We start from the raw sequence: 8,474 nt of genomic DNA on the forward strand, positions 1-8,474 counted from the left end.
TTTCTGTCCTTATTCAGAAAAAAAATTCTGTCAATTATAAACCTAAACTATAGGCCTATAGTTTACCTCTAAGAAAATATGAGGTCTATGTAATTATAACAATAAATTTTCACTGTCCTCTAACTTACCTTCAAATAGAAAAAAAAAAAAAAAAAAAGCAGCTCCAACATGGTAGCAAATATTTAAATAATTGGTATTGGGAGTAACATTTCTCAAATAAACATAACAAGAATATTGTTTTTCTAATTCCAAAAAGAAATGCATAGTGAGAGACAGAACTAAAGGTTTTAAGTTTATATTGGGTCAGTAAAAAAAAAAAAAAAAAAGTATATTACTGTGTCTCACATAAGTGAGGTGTTGTCTTAATCTCAAAGATATGAGGTGAAAGACCCATATTATTGTGGTCCAATTAATTAGAGCAAGCAATTAATTAAAGTGATGTTATTTTTGTGTACAGAGGTTTTACCTCCCTAAAAGGTGGGTTCAAGGTATTAGCATTGGATATGAAAAATTCTGGGAGCAGATAGAATTAAGAAATTCCCTTAGCCTGAGTAATGCCATTTTACATAGATCTAGGACTAGGTTTCTGTTCCCCAGAATAGAGGCGTTTTTTCCAGAAATCAGGTGATCTCACTGTGGTCTGGTAGTTAGCTTAGTAAAATGGTCACCCAGGCAACAGATCCTGCTTGGCAGAACATTCCTTCCTGCACCTGGGTAGTCCTCCACCCCATGTAATTCTCCCTGTTTTTCTTTAACAGAAATAGTTTGGGCGCATAATAAATGAGAGCTTGATTAGCACTTTCAAGTTTCTCTTCTTCTTTGTGTCTCCTGTCTCCCATTCACCAGTTCCTTCCTCAGGTCTATGTTGAAGACCCCGCAGGCCAGGACATCTTGGTGCCCAATGTGAGGGCCTGAGGAATGTGGATCCTGATGAATGCCCCTCACCATGAATGGCCATAAATTCTAGGATTGCTGTGAGTGAAGATCTGCACTGTACTCACCACAGAGTTACTCATCTGTGAGCCTGATCCATTGGAGTTGGAGAGGAAAGTAAGTGAGAGTGACACAATTATAGGACAAGGATTTGAGTAAGCATGACTTATTCCTAAAGGATTCAAGGAGTCCCTCAAGACACAGCATTGGGTAAAGAAAAGGGATCTTAAACATTTTCTTGATTTTATTTGTCTGCCCATGGTTCCCCCAGGAGGGAACTACTAATGAAAAGAGATGAAGCATAGTGGGGAATTGTCCCATACCAGAACCTGAGGTTCCTGCCAGTGTTTCTGAACTGCCTCTAGTTAAGAAAACAGCTCCAAGGAACCCTGTGGAGGCATTTACCCCTCCCTTGAAGTGCTAAAGTCACCTCTAAAGGATATGCCTAGTGTAGGTCCTCTGCCCAAAGCAGCTGCCTCCTTGGAGGAGGAGGCTGCCAGATATTTGGAAAACAGGGTTTGTTGAGAACTGCAGGGAAACAGCTCAATGTAATAGCAAAAGTGCTTCATCTAAAAAGTGGACAAAAGATAACTTTTTGGGCAGCAGTCCCTATGACTCCAATGACAAACAAGCCCACCTCCTCTGCCTCCTCCCCCCAGGCCTCTTGGCACAAATTCAAAATGTAGGCATCAAAGCTTGGAAGTGACTCCCTCCTAAGGGCCCTGCCACCACTTCATTGGCCAAGCTCCAACAAGGACCTAATGAGCCTTATAGCAATTCATCACCCCCTTACTGATGTGGTACAGAGGTTTGTAGGCCACAAAGAAAACAAAAGTGCCTTTCATAAAACAGCTTGCTTTCAAGCCCATGACCCAACCCTCATATGGGGCAGAGGATTGGTATGTGTTTATGATACTAAAGAAGGTGCCAGAAGATGGCTCCCAGGAAGATTAGTAAAACATGTAAATACTCCTATTTTAAATTTCCCCTTATCTAGTTAGGGGATAGAATGCCCCTGAGAAGGACTTTCCTTTTCCTCCAGGAAACAAAGATGCTCCAATTGCTATTTATGGCCGACATATTCTGGGCTTGTGGTTAGCCAGAGAAAAGAAACACTCATCAGCCCCTCAACATCACTTCAGTGGGGGGGGGGGAGTTGTGCAGCATTAAAGAAGGAATGTTGCTTTTATATTGACCAGACAGGAGTTGCTCGAGATAGTATGTCCAAAGTGAAGAGAAGGGTTAGAACAGTGCAAAACACAGACAGAACAAGAGCGGTGGTTTAAAAATTGGTTTTCCACTTCTCCATGGCTTCTCCCCTCCATTCTTGGCCTATTAGTAGGTTTCCTGATACTGATCCCCTTTGGACCCTGAGATTTTAATAAGCTCATGAAGTTTATCTGCCAGCAAATCAACTCCCTGGCATCCAAACATATACAAGTCCATTACCACCAACTTAACCTAGAAGATTGTGTTCTTGATGAGCCCGTGGTGAATAGGCTTCCTACAGGATCTAGATAAAACTCAGATCTATGCACGCTTGCTTAAGAGCAGTGTGGGCACCAGTGAGAGGTGTGAGGCAAAGCACTGAAAGGGGAGGACCATGCATCCTGTCTCTGAGTCCCCTGGAAGCCAACCTGACTGTATAGAGGTTGGTGTTCAGAGGTGCTCCTTGGCCATTCTCGAATCTCTAACAAAGACACTCCGAGCCTCTCCTTCTCAAAAAGACACCATGTAAACACATCTAGGAGAATCAGGTCAATGCTTCCCCTCTCTGGTTAAAGCCCCCTGTCTCCAGATGGATAGATGTCTACTCGCTTACATCCATACATGTCATAAAACAAATAAAAAGGAAGGAGATGCCAGGAACCAACAGAATTAGAAATTTCCTTAGCCTAACGCCAATTTACATATATATAGGCCTAGGTTTCTGTTTCCCACAATAGAGGCCTTTTCCCAGAAATCAGGTGATCTCTCTGTAGTCAGGTAGTTAGCCAAATGGTCACCCAGGCAACATATCCTGCTTGGCAGCACATTCCCTCCTGCACCTGGGTAGTCCTCCACCCCATGTAATTCTCCCCTTTTTTCTTTAAAAGAAACGGTTTTGGTGCATAATAAATGAGAGCTTGATCATCACTTTTAACTTGCTCTGCTTCTTTGTGTCTCTTGTCCTCAATTTGTTTGTCCCTTCCTCAGGTCTATGTTGTAGACTACGGAGGCCAGGGGCAGAAAAAGACAAGGGTTTTATAGCTTGGGTTAGGCAATTTCAAAATTTGGGATCTGGTGGGGAAAATAGCTAGGGTTATAGGAATAGAACATAAGCATAAGAAGCAAGTGAGAACAACCTTCTGAAATATATTCATGATTGAAAGGTGGCTATAAGAAGGTAATCATAAAAACTATTTGAAACAAAGATATTTTTATCATTTCCTAGACAAGGTAGTGATAAAATATTTGTAGATAAGATTACAAGTGGGGCATACCCCAATCCTTGAGAAAAAGGTTTAATAGATAACATGAATGAACTAAGTTTCTCTTAATCTTAGATGGTTTTTAGGTCTAAGTTAGAGGCAGGGTTGTTCATCAGTTTCTATTATTTAACACTACTGCTGAAAGTGTCTCCTGGTAGAGAGGTTTACTTTGGCTTAGTGTTCCAGAGGGACACTAACTTCAGTGTTCATAATCATAGCATAATCATGGTAAGATGTAACCAGAGCAGAAAGCTGAGATTAAAAAAAAAAAATCTTCAAACACAAATTATGAATCAAATTGGAAGTTATATGAAACTATAAAGTCTTTTTATTTCAATGCTCTTTATTGGAGAGTGAATGAGACTACTGCCATACATGTCATTGACACTTCACATTCAAGGGCTGGAAGTAGGACAGCCTCCACACCAAACCACTGAATAAGCCTTCTGAGAAAGAACCAAAATGACATCAAGTGACAGCTCCATGCTTCTAGTTTGTCAGCAGTTGTTTGCAGCTGGTTGGCTGGTAAAGGCTTCTCTCTATTCCCCCACCTCGATTCTCACTCCATTTGCAGAATAAACACCGATTTGTTCCCCCGTCTGTGTAACACACATCCATGTGGATGAACTGATCAAAAAGCTGGTTTCCTTATATTTATGCAGGTCTGTCAAGAAAAAGGAATCCTTTCCTCTTTCCCTTCTTGTGGGTTAGACACAGCAAGAGAAAAATACTGTGCAGTGCTACCATAGGACTTACAGAGACCCCCTCAATAAGTCTGATGAGATCCATGTCAGTTCACAGAATAATGGCCTACACACAACACTACTGCTATCTCTTGCTCAAAAAAACAAAAAACAAAAACAAAAAAACAAAAAACAAACAAACAAAAACCAAAGAAACATAAACAAAAGGGTAAACCTTTATTTAAACTTAGTCTTCTGGAAGGTGGTATTAAGACCTTTCGGGCAGAGGTCAAGACAAGAGGTCTTGTATGACTGCATGCTGTTCCAGTCTGAGTTGTGTTATGAATTCAGTCCACAATCCTCCAGAAGTCTGTACTTGGGGACCTATACTTGTTGGGTGTTTGGCAGAGGGGTCTTTATGTTTAATAACCTCATACATTTCTCCTTCTGCAATTATACTGAATGTTTTCAGTATATTAGTATGGTTTGGGCCAAGAACAATTGGGTGATTACTTTCAATAAGGTCACACAGGTAATTGAAATTCTAGACAGCATCTTCTTTATTTTCGTGTAGGGAGAGGAATGGCAAACAGTATGGTAAGACTTCCTCCACATCCATGCAGTTGAGCTAGAGCTTCATGATCTTTCCACTGCTGACATGCAGTTCTCTGTGGTGTTAATATTTCCTTTGGCCTTAGAATCTTCAGACTGAATGACTAAAAGCAGCGGGAATGGTTCTGTACAGAAAGGGCTCTGGTTTTCTCTACCATACTACGCCATGGAAGCCATACAATGCAGCTTGCTTGACTTTTGGGATATTGTCACACATATACTGAAGCACTGGCCTTAAGAAATAGTCAGCATTCTTAAATGAAGCAGGACTATAATGTTCTATGATACCATCAAATTTGCACAATCTACATTGTCTGTCTGACCATGGTCTATGTGGACAAATCAGGCTGACAATGGGAGCAGCTGTTCAAACCACAACAACACCTTTTCTTTGTATCTACTGAATTGTGAGTATAAAATAACTGACACTGTAGTTAGTATATCAATATTGTTATCGTCCTCATCTTGTAGTGACACTTCCACCTGTTAGCCATAGTCTTCATCTTATCTTTTAACTTGCTGAAATTTGATTTTTAAAATGTTCTTTAAGCTTTGCCTTCAGTATACCGCCCAGCTCCTCAAAGTGTTCATTTTTGTGATACCTGTCTCCTATTGTTTCAATGTACTTTGCAAAGGAGGGCAGTATTTCCGAGAGGACATCTGAGTCAGGTTCCATGCCAATGGCCTTGAGGAGAGTGTTGCACATGAAGTGCCACATCTGTGTAAGGGCATGGGACCCCTGACTCTCACACACTCCAGCAAAAGAATGGATTTGCTGCTGCTACTAAGACTCCATCATGGAAATAAAATTTCAACAATGAGACCATAAATTTGACAACTTATTCGGTGCATTCCACAAAACCTTCCTTTAATTCCTTAGCATAACAAAATAACATCTGGCAAGCAGTTGACTTTTCTTACAGCCTTGCTGTTTTAATACCAAAACTTTACTAATCTCTGAGGTTCACGAATGCCCAGGCATCATAATCACTCATATTCTCCATGCCCTGGGTGTCTAGAAGGGCCACTTCAGGCTTACTTGAAGCAGTCCTCACCAGTGTCCTCATAACCACGGGAAGGTACTGCTAGAATTCTTTGCCAAATATTTTGCACATCCTAGCCCATGATGAGATCATGTAAGAAATCTGAGGGTTTTCAGCTTCCATATCATTGAAGTCCATTGCATCTTCAACAATAGTTGCATCACATCTGAAGCATTCTGCATGAATTTCTCCTTCTTCATGGCCAGACCAATGAGTCTGATGCACTCAATGGTCTTCCCTCTCAGCGGTCTCAGCTCCTTCTGGACTGCATTCTCAACAATGTGTTTCAGTGACAGGATAAATAACTCGTAGTAAGGGACAATTTTTTCTCCTGTAGTATATGAAACATGCAATGGGTGTCACAGTCTGTTCCAAAACTAACTTGGTGCCTTTCTGAATCAGTTCCTTGAGCTTGAGTACGAAAATGTAATGCAGATGCTCCACCAAATTAAGTACAAAATAAGCAGTGAATTGGGACAGTTCTTCCATGAAGTTAATGAGGGCAGCCACTGCATGGGCCTGCACCCATTGGTTACCTTGGTTTTCCATGGTCTGAAGCAAAGCTGCAATCACCTTCTCATGAAATTTCTTTTGAAAACCAGGTGCAAAATCTGACCCATTGCATTTTAGGCTGCATACCACCCTCTTGGGTGAGGATCCTGGAGGAAAAGCAAGACAAAATTTACAATCTCGTTTAGAATTCCTTCAGTCTGCTGGTGGCATCCTTCAGAGTTTTGAAGTATTTGCATAATGTGTTCCTTAACCATTGGCAAAATGATCTTTCGATCAAGTCTACAGGCCATTAGGTCTAATGCACTCTCACCAGCAAGTGCATTGCTATCAAAATCATCATCTTCTAGCTCATCAACATTTGCCCAGTCTTTGTCTTCTTCTAGGTCAACCAGCATTGCCAACATCTAAGGAATATTCTGTGGCTGATATTGGTGTGCTTTCTTAACACAGAAACTGTTGTCTCAGACAGAATCATGATCACTTCAAGAGCAAGCTGGCACTGCCTATTATTGAGGTTAGTATCTCTATACAACTTTAGACTTAACTGTAGAGTTGCTTCTCAATAAGGGCATAAATACTTTGGAACAGTATGTGAAATCTCAAGAAGGGATTTTAGGACCAAATCATCATTCTATAAGCGTGAATCATTGACAGCCAGTAAGAATCTAAGTAGCATGACTGTGAAGTATTTGAACAGAGTAACATTGTGCTCACTGGCAAGGAAGAAGGTAGCTGGAGCTCCAGCAAACAGTGTCCAGATTGAGGATGTTCCTAATCTTGCATACACTAAACTAATATCTGTTTGATGAAGTCCAAATAGTGCTGTTGCTGGTTCCCAGATATTCCAGGAAAGTTCCAAAATATGTGAAGGGCAGCTTCCCAGAGTCCCATGTTTTATGAACTGACTGAATTAAGGAGAAACTTCAAGCCTTCAGGCCACTGGTTGTTACCATCCTCATCTATTGAATTCCTGGCCAATTCTACAGCAATATCACAATTTTTTCCTCGTGCTGAATTCTGTTTCCATCTGAATGATCATTAGCAATTTACTCTGTATGGTAGTCTGGACATCTGATGGAAGAGCTGGATAGATTTCCTAAAAGGACAGAGGACAAAAGATGTCTTAGGAGAACAGAAGCTGCTGTGTTTCGCATGGCCTGTAAGAGAAATTTGATCTTGGCCTGGCCTGGGATATTCTCATAGTTTTCCTCTGCCTCTTTCAGGACCACATTGTTGGAGCTGAGCAGATTTCCCAGGAGCAGGAAGAACTGTTGCTCTTCTACCACGGATGCCACCATTGTACTAAGCAAGAGAAAGAGAAAGAGGGATGAAGCTGTAAACTCCATTATTATTATTATTATTATTATTATTATTATTATTATTATTATTATTATTATTAGATAGTGACATAGTTCCACCAGCAAGCCAGAAAGTCCTATTCCTTTCCCCAAATCATTCTCAAACAGAGATCACAGTTTTAAATTTCATAATCCATAAAGGTCAATTCTCATTCAGGCTACCACATTTCATTCTCTGCTTCCCAGAGGCTAATGGTTACATTTTTAATGCAAAATGAATTTAGTTCGACATCAATGGTTCCCATAGTCTTAACAGTGCTAAAATGTCCAATGCCTCTTCTGAGGTTTAAGTTAATCTCTTAACTGTGACACCCTGTAAAATAAAAAAGTAAATTTAATACTCACAATGTACATACAATATATACATATATATATATATATATATATATATATATATATATATATATATATATATATATATATACTCCTTTTCAAAAGGAAAAGAATTGGAGCACACTGTAGCAATTCTAGACTAAGCAGGACCGAGTATTGTTCCATGGCTGATGTCTGGTACTTCAGTTCAGCAAGGTTTAGTTGACTCTATCCCTCCAGCTTTGTAGTCTGAAACATATCTTTCTCTTGATCTAGTTCCACTCCTTGAATGAAGCTCTCCTTGGCAGTTGTCTCATAGTTAAGGCATAACCAACATCATGACAGATCCATGTAAACCAGGTTTCACATTCACAGTTTCATGCAATTCTTCCTTGGGGCCTCTGTCCTCTCAGGACCTTATTCTTGTATCAATTCTGGCACTACTACAATTTGTATGTCTCTGTAACCTAGAATTCACAACCCCACACTCTCGTACCTGTCATTCCTCCAAGGCCTGTATGATGTGAACAACACTGCCAATTTGCTTAG

At 40.3% G+C, this 8,474-nt stretch overlaps 1 pseudogene across 1 annotated transcript; it reads right to left on the reverse strand.

Annotated features, from left to right (window-relative positions):
- Positions 1-4,376: 4,376 nt before the first annotated feature.
- LOC308415230 (importin-5-like) lies at positions 4,377-7,553 on the reverse strand (annotated as a pseudogene). Its single transcript has one exon. The product of its transcript is annotated as an importin-5-like (transcript).
- Between the last annotated feature and the right edge of the window lie 921 nt (positions 7,554-8,474).

Source organism: Micromys minutus (assembly GCF_963924665.1).
Source record: "Micromys minutus genome assembly, chromosome: X".
In the NCBI taxonomy this organism is placed as follows: Eukaryota; Metazoa; Chordata; class Mammalia; order Rodentia; family Muridae; genus Micromys; species Micromys minutus.